An 18099-nucleotide genomic window follows, 5' to 3' on the forward strand; every position below is an offset into this window, starting at 1 on the left:
CCATTCAGACACATCGTCTATATCCATGCTGTTGTGTTCACCTGTTTAAAATCCTCCAGATAACTGGGAGGGCTAGTGGTTGAACTTGACAGCGCAAGAGACCTGCAGCACTGCTTTACTGTGTTTGCATTCAGACCCGGAGTCTATATAAACATGATTATTTTTATAATGATATAAAAAATTGTTGTTATGTATATACGAAATTATGAATAACATATGTAGATGGACGTTAAATTCCTCACTGTTTATTTCTTTGAATTTTAATTTTGTTAAGTATAAAATCATGGGTCTTTCCTAACGGTTTGTGTCATTTTGTGAGCCAACTGACAACAGTTGTCCGCTGCCCTTTTTCCCTGCTCTGCTGATCACGCCCACTCCTCCCTCTGCTCACAGCACTCCACACCCATCATGAAGTATTTTTGGAAAAAATTCTGAGGTAGACTTGAACTGCAGAGGGTGGGGGAGGGGAGGTCATGACCCTTTACTGAACTGCATCAGAACTCTCAGAGATGTGCAAGTAAACTTAGGCCACATTTACACAAGTGCATTTTAGTTTTAAAACAGTGTTTTAGATCAAAAACTATCTGCATCCACACTAGCGTTTCACCTAGCATTTCTGAACATATCTCTGTCCACACTAAGCCACGAAAAACGGATATCATGTGACCATTTGCGTACTCTGGGCATGCGCATTCTAGTATAAACAGAAAGCATGTGTCTCGCTCGGCATTTGGTTATTGTTAGTCAACAAACGCTGGTTGATCAAAGAACGAGATAGCAAAGAAAGCAAGAGAGGTATTTTTGCGGACAGACGACGAGGTCGAGTTGTTACTAATTGTAACAAATGAATAACTGCACAATGGCCCCTAAAACAGACAATAGTGCAAACAACGCTCCCATTTCCATGTTGTTGTTTACAGTGGAGGCTGGTCTGATGTCTTCCGGTAGCGTTAAAGCCATGTGCTATACTCATGTGATAGGGGCTTGATGAATAAGGGAAGGATACGCAATGACACAAATGCCTCAATCCGGTAGCAAATGTCTACAGCCCCGCCTCCGTTTTCAGATGTCTCAGTTTTCCCCCATCCACACTGAGACGGAGCAGCAGCATTTCAGAATGAAAACAGCCTCTTGAGCGTTTCCAAAACGCTCCATTTTCGGCACTCGAAAACTCTGGCGTAGTGTAGACGGATGGCGTAACCATAACAAAACGTATACGTTTTCGAACTAAAAGGCATTAGTGTAAACAGGGCCTTAGCTTTTTATACAGATACATTAGGTATTACCTTAATAGCTTTACAAAGGTGTGAATTATAAAGCTGATGTTTCCTTACTGCTATAAAATTCAGCCTTTTATTCTATACTCTTTACTGCCTCTTCCTATACCAACTGAATGTGTGCAAGATATGTTGTTTATTGTAATTAATAAAACCTTGCTTGATTCACACTTGTAGTTTTTCATTGTGTGCTCATAACTAGAGTACCTAATCATGTCAATTTTTACTCCATGCTAATTAACATTCCTTGAATAAATAAACACTTGACCTAGAGACGTCAAGTAAAAGTGTACAGCTAATCTAAAGATTATAATTAACTATAACTCATTATAATTGTGATCACTTATTATTATTTCACCTTGAGCTAATTTGCTACAAACTGGAAATAAAAAAACAATTTGGCATATTTATCCTGAATTAGGACTTGGTCATATTAGTGAGCACTCTCTTGTTGCAAGTGTACAATGGGTTAGTACTAAACATACTGTTGTGAAAGGAGGCCTACAGTAAGAGCAGGTAAATTGACTTTAATCATACTCTTAAAAAAACATATATAGCTATATAAAAAACACACAGCCTTGAATTAAAATCAAAGACAGGAGTGACCAAAGTTAGACATTCAAAGATGTGTCAAGGTGCCTTTGACACAGCTGAATAAGAATTGCAGATAAAGTGTTCTCAGTTCATCACACAGTCTATGTGGGAGTATCTGAGTGACTAGATAAGTCTAAATGTCAAGGGTCTCACATCAAAGCCTCCTTCCTTGTCCAATCTGACGGGCACTACTTATACTAGAATTTCATTATGGCCGATGAGGAGCGGATCTGATCATGCAGATAGTTTGGCCTGCACTCCCACAGACAAAACACAACTGCTCATTCTTTTTCCCTATGAATGACAAGACACAATACAAAGGCAATCTGTGATGCTTGCTTGTTATGAATGGGGCACTTATGAATTTACATGACATCCTGCGGTGCGACAGGGAGAAGAACATGAAACATATTGGATTGCTCACTGAACAATATGGCAGTTGCTACCAGTAGTAGGAGGGGGGTCTTAGCAAATGGGCAGCCCGCTCATGTCTCAGACCTTTAGTCAGCCAGAAATAGCATCAGTAGGAAAGGGATTGAAGGAGGCAATTAATATGCCAGGCGCTAAACAAACATGTTGCAGTGGCTTCTAAATGTTGTGTTTAATATACACATATTCCAAATAAACACTGTACCTTTGATGAACCACACAATTATCCTTTAAAGATCTTCGTCTGACAGACATTTTGGCTTTCATTTACTTCCCCAGGTCTTTATTTTATGCAGTATTTTTGTCTCGTGTAATTGTTCGTTTGGAAAAGACCACCTTTAATAGATTACTACAAATTCTTAGCACAATAAAAATAAACTTTGTAATTAGTAAGAAATAACTATGATTACTGTAGTTAAATTACTTTTCAAGTAAAGGAAGGTAATTTTATTACAGTTTCTTATAATGTATTTGCTCAAACACTGTACATAATTTAAATTAATATAAAGTATTTCTATACAATTTAATTAAGCAAAGCAGAGTATTACGTATGTTGCAGAATATATCTATTTCTGTACTCTCCTACTGTAATTCTTCTTGGCATAGATTCAACAAGGCACTGGAAATATTCCTATTTCCAGTAGGAGATTTTGGTCTATATTGACATGATAGCATTTCACAGTTGCTGCAGATTTGTCAGCTGCACATCCATGATGCGAATATCTAGATCCACTACATCCCAAAGGTACTCTATTGGAATGAGATCTGGTGATTGTAGAGGCCATTAGAGCACAGTTAACTCGTTTTCATGTTCAAGAAACCAATCTGAAATTATTCATGCTTTATGACATGGCGTGTTGTCTTGCTGGAAGTAGCCATCAGAAGATGTGTACACTGTGGTCATAAAGTGTTGGACATGGTCAGCAACAATACTTTGACAGGCAGTGGTGTTGACACGATTCTCTATTGGTATTAATGGGCCCAAAGAGTGCAAAGAAAATATCCCCCACACCATTACACCACCACCACCAGCCTCAACCATTTATACACGGCAGGATGGATCCATGCTTTCATGTTGTTGATGCCAATTTCTGACCCTACCATCCGAATGTCACAGCAGAAATCAAGACTCATCAGACCAGGCAGTCCAATCTTCCAACCTTCTATTTTCCAATTTTGGTGAGCCTGTACAAATTGTAGTCTCAGTTTCCTGTTCTTAGCTGACAGGAGTCACATCCACTGTGGTCTTTTGCTGCTGTAGCCAATCCACATGAAGGTTGGACGTCTTATGCATTCAGAGATGGTCTTTTGCATATCTTGGTTGTAACGAGTAGTTATTTGAGTTACTATTGCCTTACTATCAGCTCGAAAAATTCTGCCCATTTTTCTATGACCTCTGGAATTAACAATGCACTTGTGCCCACAGAACTGCCACTCACTGGATAATTCTCTTTTTTCGTATAAATCTCTTTAAACCCTAGAGAGGGTTGTGTGTGAAAATTGCAGTAGATCAGCATTTTCTGAAATACTCAGACCAGCCTATAGCTGGCACCAACAAACATGACACGATCAAAGTCACTTAAACCCCCTTTCTTTCACAATGCTCGCTTTAAACTGCAGCAGATTGTCTTGACCTATGTGCCTAAATGCATTGGGTTGCTGCCGTGTGATTGGCTGATTAGAAATTTGTGTTAACGAGCAGTTGGACAGGTGTATGTAATACAGTGTATATATTTTTGTTATTCAGAAATTTTTCATATCAATGGAAAGTTTTTTTTTTTCTGACAACTGCAGATGCAATAAATATTTTAAATATTTATGTTAATATATGGTACGTATAGAATGTGGTGCCTTAAATATGAATTATTTTGTATTTTGATACATATATTGTTTAAAACTGATTTTCATGTTTAAAAACAAAAAAATGCCTAAAAATAACTAAGCAAAGGGAATCAGATTTAAAAAATTAAGAGTTTACATTATATTGTCTTTGCATTGAGATTTATGTGGATTTGTAATATTTAGTAAAGTGACTAAATTACTTATTGAAAAATGAAGTTACTTTTCAGGTAAAGTAATTAGATAATTTAACTGGCAGCTAGCTCTCTGCAATTCTCACATTGTCACCCACTGAAGCTAAACAGGGCTGTGCCTGGTCAGTACCTGGAAGGTAGACCACATGGGAAAGCTAGGTTGCTGCTGGAAGTGGTGTTAGTGGGGCATTCAACCTGTGGTTTGTGTGGGTCCTAACACCCCAGTATAATGAAGGGGACTCTGTGAGCATCATCTTTCGAATATTTCGGTTAAACCGTGGTCTTGAGTCTTTGGGGTCCTTTGAAATTTGCCCACTGGCCTCTGTCAATCATAGCCTTCTAATCATCCCATATCATAACTGTAACACACAACATAACACACTGGTGGTTGATGAGGAGATTCCTCCCAATGTGCAGAGCGCTTTGAGTTTCTAGAAAAGCACTTTATAAATGTAAGGAATAATATTATTAAATGCATGATACAATTAGTAATTAATTACTTTTTTGAAGTAACTCACCCAAATCTGGTAACAAATAGGCTCTCATGTGCCAGTCATGGACTATCAGGTGGATTTAAACTGGAAGAGAAAGAATGACGTGGATGCTAAATTTGAACTGGCTGCATTTTGGATGTTAGGGGATGGTTCACCACATTAATCATTTTCTCTGCACAGACTCCTGCACCTCTTTGTCAACAGCAAAGCAAAGGCAATTAAGGAGGGCGATTTAATTATTTGCTGAGATAACCGACGAAAGAGCTGCCAGAAACCTGCTCCAAAAAGCATCCTATGTTTTATGTAAACTAAAACTTTCACAGGTGCTAAAATTATGTGTTTGGATGTGATAATATGTTTATAGGCCATCTAATGTTGTTCCTCTTTTCAGTCCTGTTTGCAGACATTAAATTGTCACTGTGTTTTATGGGTTGGGTCGTAGACAGCACATAATGGGTGTTATGTGTATTGATTAAAAAAAAAAAAAAAACTATATATATATATATATATATATATATATATATATATATATATATATATATATATATATATATATATATATATATATATACATACCCCTTCCACCCCTAGGATAAAAGCAGTTTTAATTTTTTTTTAAAACATTTTAGGGACAATATTATTAGCCCCTTTAAGCTATATTTTTTAAGATTGTCTACAGAACAAACTATCGTTATACAATAACTTTCCTATTTACCTAACCTGCCTAGTTAACCTAGTTAACCTAGTTAAGCCTTTAAATGTCACTTAAAGCTGTATAGAAGTGTATTGAAAAATATCTAGTAAAAAATATTTACTGTCATCATGGCAAAGATAAAAAAAATCAGTTATTAGAGATGAGTTATTAAAACTATTATGTGATTAATTGAAGAAATCTTCTCTCCGTTAAACAAATTGGGGGAAAAAATAAACAGGGAAGCTAATAATTCTGACTTCAACTGTAAATAATCAAATGCAACAAAGGCTCATTCTGAAAATGTAGCTTATACATTTCTGGAGGTCACAAATTATGTAGCCAGAAATACGTATGGCTGACTTTCATTAAAAGGAACGCTACAGGGTGGTATGACACTGTTCCTTTTCACGCTAGCAGCTAACCGCTTACCTCCGTATAGACAGCTTTTTCACTGTTACTAATTTGTCCAGGGGTTGGCAGTGTACATCATCAGACTTGAGATACAGAGAGGAGTTGACTGCTACGACAGGGTTTGAGTCTGACGAAGAAAGGTTACAGAAAGCTGGTAGGAGAAAAACAAAAGCCAAAAAATAAATAAATAAATAAAATAAAACAAACAAGTAAACAACAGAGTGAGAATGTGGTCAAATCTGATAACGTGGTAGAAGTTAGACTTTTCTTTTTCTGGGCTGCTTTTCAAAAGTTGGATTTAGAAAAGTGGGTGGATTTGTGGATTTGTGGATTTACGAGAGAAGAGCAGACACAATTAGTATTTGTGAGAGAAATTTGAGATCTGAAAATTTGTAAACAGCAACCTCTGGTGGGTTCGCAAAAACAAAAATTGCAACAACAACAAAAAAAAAGTACTTCCTTGGAGGTATTTGGCACTCTCCAGAAATGTATATAGGGCTACGTTTTCAGAATGAAATGCATTGTACAATGTACAAAATAGACTTGAGTAAACACACAAGGTGGAATTGGGTTTATTTTATTTTTTCATCAAAATGTGTACTCATTTTCACTCAAATGTACTCATACCATCCTCCTGTATATTCATTGTTTTATTTTTCATTCATTCATTTTCTTTTTGGCTTAGTCCCTTTATTAATCCAGGGTCGTCACAGCGGAATGAACCACCACCTTATCCAGCACGTTTTTACGCAGTGGATGCCCTTTCAGCCGCAACCCATCTCTGGGAAACATCCACACACACTCATTCACACACACACTCATACACTACGGTCAATTTAGTCTACCCAATTCACATGTACCGCATGTCTTTGGACTGTGGGGGAAACCGGAGCACCTGGAGGAAACCCACGCGAACGCAGGGAGAACATGCAAACTCACACAGAAACGCCAAATGACCCAGCAGAGGCTCGAACCAGCAACCCAGAGACTTTCTTGCTGCGCCACTGCTTCACTGTTTTATTTATTTTTTATTCATTTTTAATTTATTTTCAAAATCTATTTTAATCTGGATTTATTTATCAATCAATTAATCACTCAAAAAGAAAGCTTGATTAATTGCCTTCAAGAACTGTAACAATTTAATAGATGTTTAAAAAAGCAAGTAAAAAAAAAAAAACACACATTTTAGGGACCCTAAAAAATCATTTAGAATTATTTTTTATCAATTCATCAGATGTGTTTTATGTTTGTTTTTATTATCAGTGTTATTAGTATTTTTTCCATTGATGGGTTGCAGCTGGAAGGGCATCCATTGTGTGAAAACATATGCTGGATAAATTGGTTGTTCATTCCACTGTGGCGACCCCAGATTAATAAAGGGACTAAGCAGAAAAGAAAATGAATGAATGAATGAATGAATGCATGGATGAATAAGTCTTTTTTATTATTGAGAATCAGATCCCTTGCACATTCTGCAGTGCAGTAGCAGTATATTTCAGCCAGAATGTTATTATATTAAACCAAACTTTTTTTTTTTTTTTTAGAGTTTGTTGTGAACATGCTGGAGTTATTGTGCTTAGATAATATGATGATGATTGTAAAATACTTGTGGATTGACACCCACATCAGCTCTGGGGATGAAATTTGATGGAGATTATGGAAAATTATCCAGATTCCATAGCATATACTGTATATGATGTAACAGCTAATTCCAACATTATGATTGTGAATCTATCTGTTTTCTGCATATCTGAAATAATAGGACTCTAGGTAGAGCCATTATCAGGTTGGATATCACTACTGCTCTCCAGTAACTGCAAATGAACCTCACCTTCAATTTAATGTGAGCTGTTTGTCTCTGTAGAGGAATACTGAGCAAATCTCTTTCCAGGGGATCTACTTTCTGTCACAGATCAAGCATGAACTGTTCTTTTCAGGTCCTGCCACATGCTCTCTATAGGATTCAACTCAGAACTTTGCCTGTTTCAGATGTTTCACTCATCGTACTGCTCCCCAGTTACACAAGCTTCAGCTCACACACTGATGGTCAGATGGTCTCATTAATAACTGTCTGGTGTAGCAGAATTCTTTTCTCTTGGTCTCCAGTGCAAAAAAAATAAAAAAATAAATTTAAAAAAAATGTACAAAAAGAACACAAAGGAACAAAAACTTGAAATCACATAGCGGAGTAGTGTGTTCGCTGTACACCAGAAGACTCGCCTTCTCCAGAAAGTTCAGGTTTGACTCATGTGTCCATCATCGAATATTCTTAAAAATTCTTGGGGATCATCCAGGTGCTTTTGAGCAAGCATGAGTTGAGCTTTGATGTTCCTCTTAGTGGGCAATGCTCTTTACTGTGCTGCTCTTTCTTGATTTTTATTTCTATTTTTATTTTTTTTCTGAGTGAGTCATGAAAGCTGCCTTTGGCTGATTCAAGAAATGCCTGCAGTTCTTTGAAAGTTTTCTTAGATATTTTGAAACTTTTTAAATCAGGTGTCGCTGTTCCCTTTTAGACATTTTTGGCAGATCAGCCACAAATATTCACCACTATTTTTTAGCATAAAAAGAATGATTCCAAAAAAAAGTTAATAAATAAAAATAAACAAACATAACTGCCTTGTTCTCTTTCTGGATGGACACAAACTTATACTTTAATCCAACTCCAACACACACTGTAAACGTTTTATATTGAAAATAACATTTTAACAAGTTAAATCTCAATAATTGTGTTGCTTTATTTTAGTTATTTTTTATTTTAGTTCTATGTAAAACCTGTCAATCAGAGTAGCTGTTAGCCATATCAGTTTGAGCCTGAATCAGACAAAAAAAAATGAAGGGAACACAGTTGAGACTTTTACATAAATTCAGAATAAGCATGTTTAAGCAATATAAAACATTCACATATAATTTGTGAGTTAGTTATTTGAGATGTACAATGCAGGGAAAAGGGGCCACATAGAGAGAGAGAGACACAGCTGCGCTGGTGAAGATTGTGGGTATTTACAGTGGTTTGATGGATAAATGTGACTTTGTAGCTAGATTGTTAAAGGTGCCAAACAGCATTTCCTGTTGTTTACATCCTAGTTTACATCCTTGCTACAACATATAGTTAACACTAGAAACTATGCATGTGATAGATCAATTGTAACAAATAAAAATCCTTACAGGTTGTGGCTCACAATCCACAGCTTTGTCTATTATGGCTGGAGCTGCTCCTTCTTTGAGGAGTTTTTAGCTGAATCCAACGCTGAACTGAGAGCGATTCTGGAAGCTATCCTTTGTCAAATGCTAGCTATATATACAATTCTCTAAAACAAATTTAAAATTAAACTGTAAGCACTTAACTGCTTTGGAAGCCCAAATACAAAAAAAAAAAAAAAAGCTCTGTGTAAATAGTAACATTTGGACAGATTTTTAGCTTTCTCTGCTATAATGTTACAGCACCTGTGGTTACACCCCTTTACTGCACAGGATGTATATGCATAGGGAATGCATGTAACCTGAAGCGATTGTGATCTCTTTAACCCGGATGTATTTTTTGTAGTCCCCAAACTTTGTTCGCTGTAGGCTTTGCTAAGCTAACTCTGTAAAAGCCAATGTCTCCCCAATCAACAGCCAATGATGTTGTTTATGTTCACAGCTACATTGCACATCAACTAAAGTTTAAAACATGATATCGTAGTGGACCACCCAATAAAATAAGTAGTTTGAACAAGCAGAAAAAAATATTGGTTAACACTGTTTCCTCATAGCAAAAGGCATATTTCTCTGTGGAGTTTGCATGTTCTCCCCATGTTCGCGCGGGTTTCCTCCGGGTGCTACTGTTTCCCCCACAGTCCAAAGATTTATTAATAAATCTAAATCATGAGTGTATGTGAGTGTGTATGGGTGTTTCCCCTGACTGGGTTGCAGCAGGTAGGTCATCTGCTGCGTTAAACATATGCTGGAAAAGTTGACGGTTCGGTCTGTTGTGGCGACCTCTGAAATAGAGACTAAACCAAAGAAAAATGAATGAATGAATGCTTCTGATTGTAGTTTCTAGTTGAATGAGTGGTACAGAGCAGTATGATTCCTTTTCACACTAATAATATTTACAGGGACATATATCATTGAATAAAATATAATCTTCATGCAACAAATACTCAATCTATTAAATAAGGTCCTTCTTTTAGTAGGGCAACTGTGTAAGTTTTTGAATTAATAACACTCGTAACACTTTACGTTAATCAGTTAATGTTAGTTCATTTACTAATGTTAAGTGTGAATAGTCTAGAAAACCATTTATTAATCATAGTTTAACATTTACTGGTGTAACCTCACCGGTCCTACACCACCCAACCCGCTTCGAGCTAGTATCAAACCAGCAACCTTCCGCATGGGAGTCGGTTGCTCTACCAAGGAGGCTAAAGACCTTGGCCCCTAGCGTCTGTCGCTAGAGTACTTTAGAGGTCAGAGGAGTGAAGTTTACCTGCACAGCTCTTACTAACTGGCCTCCATTACACTCACCCCCCTATAAACCTCACTCCCAACTGAGTCACAGCACCAATCCAACCCCACCGGTCCTATGCCACACTGTTAGATCTTACCGGGTTGTTTTTACAGTAGAATACTAGCAACACTGTTGCCAGCCACTCACTGTAAAAGTTCGGTTACAGTAAGTAACTGGCAACAGTGATGATGTGCACATATACCTTACTGAGATGATGGAATTTAATTTTGGCTTAGTTGCTAGAAAGATACATACAACTGTTAGCATCTGTACATTATGGCAGTATGCAATATCCAATAAATGCATATACTTAAACAAAAGTAATGTAAGAAGTTATATGAGGAGAGGCTAACTAGCTAACAATGTAGCTTTCAAGTACACAGTTCAAGATATATTTATTTAATACTTATTTTAGAAACCCTCAAAAACATTTGAACACATTTTACTTACTCATTGTAGATTCTTATTTAAAGCCTAATACATTTCAGACTCTACATCTGAATTGATGGACAGAGAATAGAGCAGTAAACAAATCAAACACCTGGCTCCCTTAAAGGGCCAGCATTTTCTGAAAACTCTTTCTAACACCTTTGTGTTTAAAATAAGACAAACAGCCTGTGGGAGTGTGTGGTGATGCCTAAATCATTGTTTTTTACAGTTATTTACTGTACAATCTACGGAGTAACAGTGCAGTTATACTAATTAAACACACCTGATCAAACTAAATCTAAAGGTAGTGTGCTGAAGCAGGGCTGGAACTAAATTCTGCAGGGCTGCGGCCCTCTAGGAGTTTGACACCCCTGGTGCATAGCATATTTTCAAAGGAATTTCCTACATTTATCACAATCATGCACATATCATTGAATAAAAACAATAAAAATATAAAAACTTCATCCAAAGCAAAAAAATAAAAAAAATAAAAATAAATAAATAATCTGATCCTCATGTTGTTCCAAACCTGTAGTAATAATAATAATAATAAAACAACTAACCTGATTAATACATTTATTTAGGAAAGTCTTTATACTATACTGTTAATGCCACTTTTACCTACTTCATTTGAAGTTTTCCAGACAAATTCATTGAGTCTCTGCAAAAATGTATGTACGTGCTGTTTAAGATATTTTTTAAATAACACATTTTTACTAGTTATTTAGCAAAATACTCATATTCAGCTTAAAGTGCAATTTAAAAGCTTAACTATTGGCTAAACTAGGCAAATAAGATTTATTATCGAAAAGTAAACAAAGTTATAAAAATGATTGTGATAATTTGGTTGCTCTGTGTGAATATTTTGCCTTTAAATGCATCTCGTTGATATCTTTACCTTTTAATTAGCTCTGTGACATTGACATTGGCTGACTCCTGATACTCAATGTTAAAAACTTAAAAGGAACCAAAGAAAACACAGATATGGCTGCAGAGAAATTTAGCTTATCAATGCATTGTCTCACTTTCTCCTCAATACTGACCATACACATACCAAAACCGAACAGTATATATATATATTTATGTATATATATATATATATATATATATATATATATATATATATATATATATATATATATATATATATATATATATATATATATATATATATATATATATAGCAACATAAAGCATCAGAGTACATGGTGTAATAATGGTGGAGCAGTAATTGTCAATTTATTATTACAGTAACTATCTGTAATGGATACATAAAGTAAATTACTGTAATTTATTCTTTGCACTACAAAATTTCATACAAATCCTGCTCCTTTTACAGTAAAATACTGTTTCCTTTTATTACAGCAAAACACTGGCTATTTTACAGTTATTTACTGCATAATCTACAGTAAGGGTTAACAGTGCACCCAAGCCGCTCCGAGCTGTTGTCGAACCGGCGACAATCCTTCAGCATTTCAATGTTCACAGCACTTACTAGCTGGCCTCAGTTACACAAGTCGCGATCAAACTCCGCCGATCATTTTAAATACTAACTCCATAAATATCAAGTACTACCACCGTGAGCTCACTGTGTTACATGTAGCATCGCAGCTAACAAGTTTCAACAGTCCAGCTGTAAGTACTCTAGCTCATCTTTAGCCTGTTTTCTCTGTCCTATATAATAGTTTACAATCCCATATGAAGTATACATTTTAGTCAATCAAATGAATTACTAGATCTTTAATTTTAAATCTCTTCCAAGGTCACAGCAAAGCAGTTCACGTGTAAACAGCTCACAGTTGTACTTATTATTCAGACTCCTGCTTGCTTTTCTTGCTTTCATTTCCAGTTTGTTTGCTGATTGGCCTCTGTTTTCTCTTTCATGTGTCATAGTTTATCTACTTACTCTCGCCTAACTGCATCCTTTATATTGCATGTGTGTATTTACTAATTTACAAATGCATTATTAAAATTAAATTTTAAAGAAAAAAATTTAAAGTTGTGCTTGTTGAAATTAGCTAATGCAAAGCGAGTTACCATGAACTAACTTGATAAACATTAACTAATATAAAAAAAGATGAAAAAATACAGTAATAAATGTATTACTAATTGTTTTTTCACGTTAAAAAATACATTAACTAACATTAATTAATGGACATTATTTAAAAGTGTAGGAATACACTGTATCATGATGGGTTTCCTTACTGAAATACTTCCAGTTCAGTTTGAAATTCTCTTTGTGAACACAAAGCTCCACATGACATAACAAACAGGGGTTCAACCGTCCAATAAAAGCTGCTGATTTGCCCCGAGGGCCATTCTGTCCTGAGCTCTTTTGTATTAACTATCTCTGCATCCCTCTACAGCTTCAGTAGACCTCATTATACAGCATCATAAATGCACCATAAACCACATTTTGAAATTCACTGAATGGCTGACATCCCCACTTGACCCAGTTAGTATGTGTGTGTGGCTGTTTCTTTCTTTTTTTTTTTTTTTTAATTGTGTAAGTGCATTGTAGCATGGTTTTGTATGTGAGTGTCAGCATAATTAATCAAAGTGCTGTCTAATTCATAATGTAGATGATTTGCATTAACTCACTAAGTTCATAAACGTAAGGTCAACAAAGAGCCTGTGGACTGCAATAACCATTAGATTAAGATGAACCGAGGAACTTACAGCTGAAACTGGATATTAAATTAGAAATGTAAAAGTTTTAAATGTTGTTGTGTGACTTTAGTTTAGTTCAGTGTTTTAGTTATTTTATACATTAAGTTAAATGCAATAAAATAAGAGTGAACTAAAACATGTGTACAGATTTTATTGGTATGTATTTGTATTTATAGATGTGTGTGTACTGGTGTCCTGACATTTTATCCATCAGATTATGCTACTAACACTGTATTTGAATGGTTCTGAGGTTGGGGTTGGGGATTAGGTAGGTTAAGGTAATATTACAGCTTCATATCACACTACTCCACATTCAAATTTACACATAGTTTACAGGGACATGGTGTTGTATAATGAAACGAGTATAACTTGCTGTTCATTAAGGTGGTTCACAGAGACACACATCATGTCCCTGTAATTCAAAAAGCTTAAAATCATATTTAATGACGTCTTTTTAATATAAAATTTTGCCACAGATTTTCTTTTTTACTGTAGAAAATACATTACGCTTATTGAGTGTCTCCGTAAACCATGTATACCGTGCATCTTTGTGTGTATGTTTCAGTTTTGTGTTCATTTTATTTCAGTAATAGTTAAAATCTTCTTACACCTTACCCCAGTAGGTGCAGTAGGTGATCAGCCACAATGCTAGCCTGTTAGCATAAACCTCTGAAATATACCATCCCTCCCATGCCGTCCAAAACCACGCCTCCTGAAAACACGAGCGTGCGTGCTCCTTAAAGATGACAGCACCCTTTCTCATGTGTTGAGCTAAAGCTTGGTCGGTGGCATGCAGGAATTACACTCATTATTACACTCATTTCTAAGCCATACTTACATGCTATTTCTGACCGAACATTCAGAGTAGCATTTAACAATATAGGAAGCGTGTCATAGGTTGTCATTGTTCAGAAATGGCCCAATGTGAATATAAAACCATCATCAGCTCAGTAAAGCAGGCTAGGCGGAATAGCACTATTAACTGATGTTTTGTTGTTAAACTAAATAAAATCTACATTATTGATGCTGTAAAAGTGCCTTGAAAATATTAATGTCAGTCTTTAACCAGGAGATGTCAGTGGCTGAACAACACTTCAGTGCATATAACCCATTCATGACAAACTGATCTACATCAGCACTGCGTGACAAAAATAGTTTTAAAACACAACATTTCCTGTCTAAGAGAAATACTTCAGTCATGGTGTCGTCCATCCTCCAGCATGCAAAAGTAACTCCAATATTGATTCAGGATTTAAAAAAAGTTTCGATTCAGCGTGTTTTTACCTCCCTCTCTCTCTCTTGTGAGTGCGCAGCACGTGTATGCACAAACAGCAGAGCTGCATACAAACAGGTGCGCAGTAGCTCAAATCTGCATTAGCTGACTGACAATTTGGCCTACTTATCAGAATAATAGGAGAGGTTGGCCCGACACTATTTTAATTGGATGAACATTTTTTAGTCTTATGCCTTACCCAGAATATAAAAATATGTACAAATACATTTAGATCATTTACTTTAATCAGTTATATTGGAATGTAAAGAGACTTTTAACCAGCACAACAGAAAAATGTTTCTGAAGACAATCACCTACTGCAGCTTCAAGGCATCTCATTTCACTCGGCGGCCATCTTTGAAACTTCTCTCAGGTAGGATGCTGTTTGAGTGTTTCAAATTCTCCAAAATTGCTTGCCAAGCTTTCAATTGAATTTCATATTAGAAATCACTAATAATATTAAACAATAGCTGTCTCTTTAGTTTCATTTCTAAACGTCCAAATCACACAAAATCTGCATAAAGTCACGTCTGCTCTGAGCCCCTCCCCTGGAGTATTGTTGTCTATAGCGATTGATGATTGACTCCTGTACTAGAAAGCGGGCTTTATTCGCCACATAGTGATCGATGATTGGCTCCTGTACTTGTAGGCGGGGCTTTATTCACCATATTGACTGTTACACTTTTCCCTATTCAAAAGATACAAGTGACATTGTCTTGTATTCTTTTCGTTTATAACTTTATGTGTCAGGTCTGGCATTACAAGACAGTCTGTTGTCTTTTTTATAATATTCTTCAGTATCTTCTTACACTATCAAATTATAATATAAAAATATCTAAATAAAAAGTGTCATTTTCTAAATAGATGATAAAGTTATACACTGTGGAATCAACTGATGTCAAAAACAGAACTGGCAAACACCCAGAGAACTTGACTAAAAGTGAAAAAGCGATCAAAAGTAGTAGAAAATGTTTTTACATGGATTTTGTGTTATTTTGCAATGTGTTATTTGCATAAATATAACTAAGCTACAGCCACAGCAAAAAATCCTTCACACTTTTAAAAAAGAAGGTTACTTTATTTTAAAAATAATAATTAAATAAATAATTTACTGTATATGAAGAACGGCAATTACGTACAAGAAGGTACGTTTTTTTGCAGTTTTTGTTTTTGCAAATCCACCAGAGGCCTCTGAGTACACTTTTTTAAATCTCAAATGACCCACCTTCCTCCTTTCCTAAACCCAACCAATAGTGTTTTCAAAAGCACCAATTGATCAGTGCCCACCAACTACCCAAAACCCAACTGACAGTTTTAAAAAGCATTCTAGAAAAAAGAAAAGCCCTTGCGTGATTTTTACCACATTTTGAAATTTTACCACATTCTCACTCTGTTTTTTGGCTTTTGTTTTTGTCTTACCTGCTTTCTGGAACCATTCTTCACTGGACTAGAATCCAGTTGTCGTGGTCAACTTCTCACTGCGTCTCAAGTCTGTCCACGTACATGGCGAGCTCCTAAACAAACTAGTAACAGCGGAAAAGCCATTCATACATTATAAAGGTCAGCGGTCAGCTGGTAAGCATTAAAAGGTTTATCATAGGTTTATCAAACCATTTATCATACCACCCTGTACCGTTCGTTTTAAAGACGAAATGCAGCCATATGTACTTCTGGCTACATAACTCGCGATCAGTGGCGCAAAAAGGGGGTATGCAGTATATGCGGCGCATAGGGGCGCCACACATGGCGGGCGCCATTGTGCCAAAACTATTTTTGAAATAATCCTTATTAGGAGTTTCAAATAATATATATATATATATATATATATATATATATATATATATATATGTATGTATGTATGTATGTATGTATGTATGTATATATATATATATATATATATATATATATATATATATATATATATATATATATATATATGTATATATATATATATATGTATGTATACACATATATATATATATATATATATATATATATATATATATATATATATATATATATATATATATATACATACATACATACATACATACATACATATATATATATATATTTGTTAAAAATGTTTATTTAGCATTTTATATGCATATATTATTGTATTTTATTAAATTAAAAAATAATTTAACCCCCACCCCCCACCCCCATTTTTCATACCATATACATGTTTTTATGAATTTATTATGTATCATATTGATTCGTCAGGCCTTTTGGTAACTTCTTAGCTCAAAACTATTTTAATTTTAGCTACAAACAAAGTTATAACATTTCAATTAAATAGAACATTTGTTTGTTTCTGTTTTTTTTTCCCCCTAAACATTTGACAGTCTTTTTTATTTAACTTTTAGCAGTTTCAGTCAATTGTTCTTGCAAAGACAGACCTTACACTTCTCACAGGATGCATGTGAGAAGTAATTGCAATGTTCTTTTGCCCTTTAGGACTCCCATGTCTATCATTTTGTTTCGACAAATGTAGTACAAAAAGTCCAAAAGCAAGGCTAGTCAAGGTGATATAATCATTTAGTGAGGGAAAATTAAATTGAGAAGAAATTTGGGGTGGTATGAGATGCATTTCTTTGCGACTTAACATGCTTAATGTAATTATACCTTTTACTACTTCATACTATTTCAGTTGTGTTCAGAACTGCGAAACTGTATTTTTTGAAGCATATTGATATCTTTATGAAAAAATATCTTTAATTTATTGATGGAAATATTTTCCACATTTTATCACTTGCCTGTTATAAAATATAGTTGGATTGAAGGGGGGCGCGCAAAAGTTGAAGCCGCATACTCATCAGTAAATGTGCAGTTGCGCCCCTGGTTGTGTACAACATTATGACGGAGCGGCAGGCTAACGTAATACCCATGCTTTTCGTTTTATGTCAGGAATTACGGAGACTTGCATTTGGCTAAACTTAAAAACGATTGAATACATACAGAATTCAATACTCACCATAACTTTGATGAAGGAAAATCGCCTGAATATGATGTTTCGGAGGAGCTCTGCGATTGCTGCGCTGGAATTTAAACCTGATCCAACAAACGACTCTCACGCGCATGCGTACACGCGCTTTTGCTGCAAGGTTTGTTCGCCAAACACAAACACAATTTTCACTGCTCTTTGATAAATTGCCAAAGCACAGTTTTATGTTTGATGAATGAATATTTTTTATTTTTACTTCAGACCAACAGCTAAAATTAATAATGTGGATTTTTTTTGTTTTGTTTGGGGCTTATTATTGTGAATTCATTTGTTGAGTCAATATTTAATTGTCAGTGTCCACA

At 35.4% G+C, this 18099-nt stretch overlaps 1 long non-coding RNA gene across 1 annotated transcript; it reads right to left on the bottom strand.

The window, feature by feature from the left end:
* Positions 1-1779: 1779 nt before the first annotated feature.
* Positions 1780-17873, bottom strand: LOC141377521 (uncharacterized). The gene is made up of 5 exons (XR_012389763.1): positions 17768-17873; positions 16213-16316; positions 5951-6083; positions 4852-4911; positions 1780-4692 (listed from the first exon to the last, which is right to left on the bottom strand). It is a non-coding gene; the product is annotated as an uncharacterized lncRNA (long non-coding RNA).
* Positions 17874-18099: the final 226 nt, after the last annotated feature.

The sequence above is a fragment of the Danio rerio genome, chromosome 14 (genome assembly GCF_049306965.1).
Source record: "Danio rerio strain Tuebingen ecotype United States chromosome 14, GRCz12tu, whole genome shotgun sequence".
NCBI classification, from domain to species: domain Eukaryota; kingdom Metazoa; phylum Chordata; class Actinopteri; order Cypriniformes; family Danionidae; genus Danio; species Danio rerio.